Below are 6,411 nucleotides of genomic sequence, written 5' to 3' on the forward strand. Positions count from 1 at the left end.
GTTGGGAGTCGGTAGTTGGAACTCTGCGGTAGAGTGACCCGGTTTGAGCAAGACGTGCAGAGGGCGTGGTTCCCCGGTAGTCGAAATCGCGTTGTTAATTAGGTAAAATGGTTCTAGACAAAAAGACACTACGCTACGCGGTTGGGATATTGGCGTCCACGGTCGGTTAAGCGACCCGCCGCCTCACGGATTTATCCGAGAGCGACGGCCTACAATTCCGGAGAGTCTGGTGGGAGACGACGTAACCTCCCCCACCTAGTGGTCGTTCTCACCACTGGACCTCCGGCCCGCAACAATATATATTGTTACGGATTTCAGAATCCGGTCTGATGAATGCATCCGCACATCCAGGTCCTCAGACAGTTATTTCCTTCAATGCATGTTCAGATTAACCCATCCCCATGTCTCATGGGATCTTAAATGTGATGCATTGAGAAGGGTAAAGGATAGATCCCCTCTCTTATGGGAAGCTTTTTTTCTTTACGACAGACACGTTCACACACATTTCTTTCACGAGCTCTGAAGCCCGCCCTCATTTTTCCTCAGCAACATTCTTTCGCAAGCTCCGATGCCCGTCTTTTTTGAGAGCGCACGGGTCATCATGGTAACCGTGCCCCAGTGGGGCGGGGTGAGCTTGGGGCGGACGGCACCCCGTGGAGATGGCCCGGGGATATAAAAACGAGTGAGAGAAAGCATGAGGTACGTTCTGTGAGGAGAGACGTTCTGTAAGGAGAGACGTTCTGAGATATAAAAGAAGTGAGGAAAAAGAGAAAGATGGACGTTCTGAAGAGAAAGAGATACATTCTGAGGAGAGGAAAAGGGAAAGGAAAGAGGAAAAAGCAAAGGGCGAGAGAAGCGACCAAGAAGCGGGTGTCTGACCAGCGCCGACGAGACAATTCACCCTTCCGAGTGATTCGGCAAGCGAGCGTGTGGTGCGCTTGTGGGTGTGAGCAGCGCCACCAACAAGTGAGGTGCAGGTCGATCACCAACAACACGAGCCTGGTGTTGGCTCAGTGGTTAGGGTGGCGGCTTGGGATCCTAGGGTCCTGAGTTCAAGCCCCATCGGCCGCTGAATTAATACACCAGGGGGTTGACTCAGCCTGTCATCCTTCCGCGGTCAGCGAAATGAGTACCAGTTCCAGTGTGTGTACTGGTAGAGGGGCATTGCATCAGCGACACAGGCGCGCTTCAAGAAATGATTGCTACCCCGGCAGCTAAGCTGCCATACGACCACCACCACCACCAACAACACCAGGGTCTAAACCCATGACGGATGATCTCGGTGCCCTCCAGACGTCGACTGGCATTCAAGGCTGCCCCGCGAGAGGGTGCACGGCAAAGCTGGATGCTGGCGACGGACATGACACGCATGCACACATTTTCAGGACGTTTTCGCTTCACAGACGACTTTCTGGTGAGCGAGACGATTCTCCCCCTTCCCTCCCCCTGAATGATCCGCTGGGTACCCTTGTCTGTGTTTAGCTGTAAGTAAGTCAACCCCCGATAAGCATCTGCTCTTTGTCTCTTTCTTGGCATTTTGATTGATTGTGCTTTGAAATTCATTCTTTATTTACTTCAGAAAATAAAGCCTGGTGTTGGCGCAGTGGTTAGGGCAGCGGCTTGGGATCCAAAAGGTCCTGAGTTCAAGCCCCGTTGGGCCTCTGAATTAATACACCAGGGGGTTGACTCAGCCTGTCATCCTTCCGAGGTCGGCGAAATGAGTACTCGTATACTGGGTCGGTGTATACCCCAGTTAAAATAGGTGTACCATATCCCTGCGTTGTAAGAGGCGACCAGGGTTGCGTCAGGAAGGGCATCCGGCGTAAAACATGTGCCAAATTACTATGCGGATCATACGGATGATCCGCTGTGGCGACCGCGAATGGGAGCAGGTGAAAGAAGAAGAAGATTTACTTCAGAAAATAAAAGGTTCTTTTTATTTATTTATTTTATTATTAATAAATTATTTGTCGATTTCCAACCTGTCCGTGTTTGTCCTCTCCTTCTATTGGTCTAGCATTGTCCGAACTGAGATAGACAGGGAGGTAATTACTTCTCTGGCTGCGGGGGTCTTTTCGTCGGCACGCACCAACGGTTAAAACGCTCGGCCGCCCTAATTAAAATCTTATCAGATAATATTGGTGCTTTGCCGAGGGTGTGCTCCCCAGTCAGGTAACCACGTGACCTTTAGTTAAACGGAATAATTCGACGGTGGACACTGGAACTCGTGGTTGACTGGGTGGCGTTCGTGGTTTTAAAACAACCCACCATACCACAACGTTAATTGAGAGCGATGGCCCCAGGTCCGGCTCGACCGAGGACAACCGGGGATTAATCCCCGAGTGACAAGCTGGTGTCTCGGTACCCGTCAGCACAACAATATATATATATATATATATATATATATATATATATATATATATATATATATATATATATATATATATATATATATATATATACAGTGTTTCTTAAATTTTGTTCCTACCTAGTCATGCAGACAGACAACGAAGCACCAGTTGAGGTGTATGTTGCTGCCATGTAATTATTCCACTCCGAGTCTGGGAGGTCATTGGTTCAAACCCCATCCAAGTCATACCCAAAGACTTGAAAAATGGTACATGCTACTTCCTTGCTTGATACTCAACATTTACAACAATAGAGGACGGACAAACAATGCTGGGAAGACAATTGCAAACCACCCAGTATAACCTTTGCCAATAAACTGCTGTGTCTGCTGTTGTTTTCATTGAGGTTCACAGGTCACCAGTTATTAAAAAGAGCATTTTAAGTCACCTCTCCATATACCGTACGCGTGCTGTTGTTCAAGCAAACCGTGCAGTACCTCTTCCTTAAGTCAATAGATGTGATCATGTGACCCCTTTATAAAGCATGTATTTATTACACTTACACAAGGTAGGGAGGGGTAGGGAGGAAAGAAATTGGAAATGCCAACTTTGAGTAAAGGTACAGAAGGGAACAGTATAGGAATGGAGGTTTGTCTTTATTGTGTACATATAGGTCGGGAGCAAATTGAGGAAAATAAGAGAATGTATGATGACAGGAGAAGGAAAGGAGCTCAGTGGAGTTTGGGAGAGAAGTGAAGGAATATTGGGAGGATATATGAGTACAGGGATGTAATAGAAGTGAAGGGGCAGACAATGGTGAGAGGGTAAAGAAAAATTCTGTCATGTTGGTATAGAAAATAAATAGATGACCCCAAAGGTGAAGGGCAACAGGGTAATACAGTATCCGAGTGGAGACAGAAGAGACAGGAATATTGGACAGGACATTAAGGGAACGAGGGATGAGACCTGAATGAGATGTATTGTTGTGGGCCGGAGTTCGGTGGTGATAAACGACCACTAGGTGGAGCAGTGAAGTCGTCTCCCACCGAGCACCCGGAATTTAGGTCGTGACCCTCGGATAAGTCCGAAAGGCACAGGCCCCTTACAGGACCATGAATCGCCAATAATTCGACCGCGTGGGGTAGGGTTAATAGCCAAACTTCAATATACCTAAGTACCCACGCAGCAAAGCTACCGGGGAATTCACACCCTTGAGAGACCTCGAGCGGGACGAGCCGTTACCGTGCCCGAACCGTGTGTAACCCGATGGTTACCGAGGCCCGTCGGTCCAAATGAACAATTTACTGCTTTGCTATTTCTCAACACACACTGTGCTAAGCCAATAAAAGAAATGAGAGGGAACGAGCTGGGACATTCAACAATAGGGAATTTATTTACAATAATCGGGGGACGAGAGGAGCACGTAAGGGCAGAGTTATCCGAATAAAGTAGGGTATCAAATGTACAAGCAATTCCTTAAACAATTCTACTTAGAGACAGGGCCCACGGACACACACACAAATACCAAAGAAAGAGATGGACCTCGAGATCTTTATTGCCCCTTCAGCTCGGGAGGGAAGACGAGCTGAGGGAAGAGAACGTGGCTGGCTACCTGGCCGCATTCACGTGGCTGGCCGACCGCACCTTCCTGGAGCACCAGGTGCCAAAGGACGGACCAGGACAGCCGAACCCAGAGGAGGCGAGACGAGGTGATCACCCCGTGATGAGATGGTCGACCGCTTGTTGTAATGCGCCAGACGAGATGCCTCGGATGCGCGGGATGCAGTCAGCAGCAGACCCAGACAGAAGAAGGCTCGTGCAGACGGGACGCAATCATCAATCCTTTCTCCATCATTGTTTGGGGTGGGTCCGCTCCCCCGTCGCCTGCTCCCATTGGGTGGACGGCATGTTGCGGCTCCGCCTTCTTGAGAAGGACTGCCCCGGCTTTGGTCCGCGCGTCGCCCATTGGGTGGAAAATGCCGCATACCCTTAATTGGCGCAAAGCCAGAACGAAGCGGTCTGTGCCCATATTTGGGCCAAGCCAGAGCGAAATGCTTCGTGACCATATTTGGTGTGAAATCCACACCGCCTGGGGCATGGAATTCCGCCCATGCACACGCCCGCGAAGAGCGTGGACAATGCCGCGAGCAGAGGGTTGTTGTTGGGGTAAAAATCCTATCTATAAAATAACTTTGTAGCGCACGTACACTTAATTCCCATTAGACATCGGGGAAAGGGAGCTATCTATCCACATTTACTTAACAAAATAACTGAGCTTCGGGGACCTGAATGTTGAGTGCTCATGGCTGCCAGATTCGTAACAATATCACTGAGGGGATGGGGATCAGGGAGCTCCCGAAATAATTTACTAGATGATGACTTTATTGGCATCCAGGTCGGGAAAAAAATAAGAGGTAAACAAGTTGAAAAAAAAACATTATAAAAATGTGAAAACATGTAGGTATAGAATCCACAAAAAAACAACCAAACAAGCTAGGAAGGAATGACACCACAATAAAACACCACAATGCTTTTACGGATTGCCATCACGATATCTTTTGACATCTTCCATCTCAATCCCACAACAAATACATTACACAATCAAATATCTGACCAAATAAAGCACCAGATTATCAGGAGGAACAAACAGACAAAGATGGAGTCATCAGGAGGAACCAATTACAACAACCACACTGACAATCTCCAACTACCTCCAACATAGACATCACGAGAGCGCATACCTCTGCCAGGCCGAACAGTTTGTATCCCACTGAAAGGCTGGATCTGGATCCGGATCTTAACCAAAATCAAATCGGCTTGTTCTTGTCACCAAACCAACTCATCCACCAAGTTTTGTCATAATCCATCCATTGATTTTTGACATATCGTGGTGTGATGTAACATTTTTGGCCCCATCTCTCAATTGTAAAGAATCACTTTTAAAAACTCAAGTAGCTGGATCCGGATCTTCCCCAAAATCAAATAAATTCGTCCTTGTCACCCACCCACCACGTTTCGTCCATACAACTCTTCGAGATATCCTGCTTACAGACAAACAACCAGGGGTGAAAAACAACCTCCATCCACATTCGGTGGTGGAGGTAATAATAACACTAATTGACAATAATTGTGAATTTTCAGAACTTCATACGTCATTTTAATGACACTGTGGGTGGGGATCATCGACATCGTCCAGACTGTTGACGGGACAGCTGGACAACCTCATGAAAGGACGATGTGCTCCAGGATGCTGCACCTCCCACTGCACAATAAAGTCGAGGTTTCAGAGGAGATTCAACTCGATGGAGATGGAGTTCGGAGTAATTACAGCTTTTGAGGTTATGACATCATTACTGCAATGATCGACGCCGATGTCGATTACACGTATTACATCGACAGACTTACACGTACAGCAAATCACTCGTCGAGAAATAATATTCACGAGCTCGTACAGTCTGGCATCATAAGAGCAGATAGAATACCACGTGTCACTACACACGTCACAGCGCAATCTGTGACACACAAAACAATAACAATCGATAATAACGAAGACAAATACAAACCTCGGCGAACTTTTCGAGAAGCATGCACTTGGCCCGCACCGGACATTCCGCGCCATTTGTGTCCAGGGCGGCTCCGGATGCGATTGCGGTTTCCTGCTCCTGCGCCGTCCCCATCCTCACCGTTCAAACGCGAGCGTCGATATATTCCGGTGATTTCACTTCCACACTCGCGCTCTTTGCGAAGAACGCCGATCGCAGAGAGCGCGGGGGCGACCCACGCGAAAAGTGACGCCGGTCACCGCACATCGGCTTGTTTTACCCTCGAACGAGCGAAATCGAGGCACGGATCATGGTAAACGAGCGAAATCGAGGCACGGATCGTGGTAAACGAGCGAAATCGAGGCACGGATCATGGTAAACGAGCGAAATCGAGGCACGGATCGTGGTAAACGAGCGAAATCGAGGCACGGATCGTGGTAAACGAGCGAAATCGAGGCACGGATCGTGGTAAACAAGCGAAATCGAGGCACGGATCGTGGTAAACAAGCGAAATCGAGGAA

General features: G+C 48.2%; 1 protein-coding gene across 2 annotated transcripts in view; it reads right to left on the reverse strand.

The window, feature by feature from the left end:
• LOC147015841 (inositol 1,4,5-trisphosphate receptor-interacting protein-like) overlaps positions 1-6,155 on the reverse strand; it is a 17,150-nt gene extending 10,995 nt beyond the window's left edge. Inside the window, exon 1 of one of the 2 annotated variants that reach the window (XM_085848422.1) lies at positions 5,912-6,155. The gene's annotated coding sequence lies outside the window, so the exon portion shown is untranslated. Of the gene's footprint in view, positions 1-5,499; positions 5,523-5,911 lie in introns of those variants that run through there. The other variant, XM_085848423.1, reaches the window with a different exon arrangement.
• Positions 6,156-6,411: the final 256 nt, after the last annotated feature.

This window comes from Eptatretus burgeri, chromosome 12, assembly GCF_056783735.1.
Source record: "Eptatretus burgeri isolate ZD-2024b chromosome 12, Ebu_testis_v1, whole genome shotgun sequence".
Lineage (NCBI taxonomy): Eukaryota > Metazoa > Chordata > Myxini > Myxiniformes > Myxinidae > Eptatretus > Eptatretus burgeri.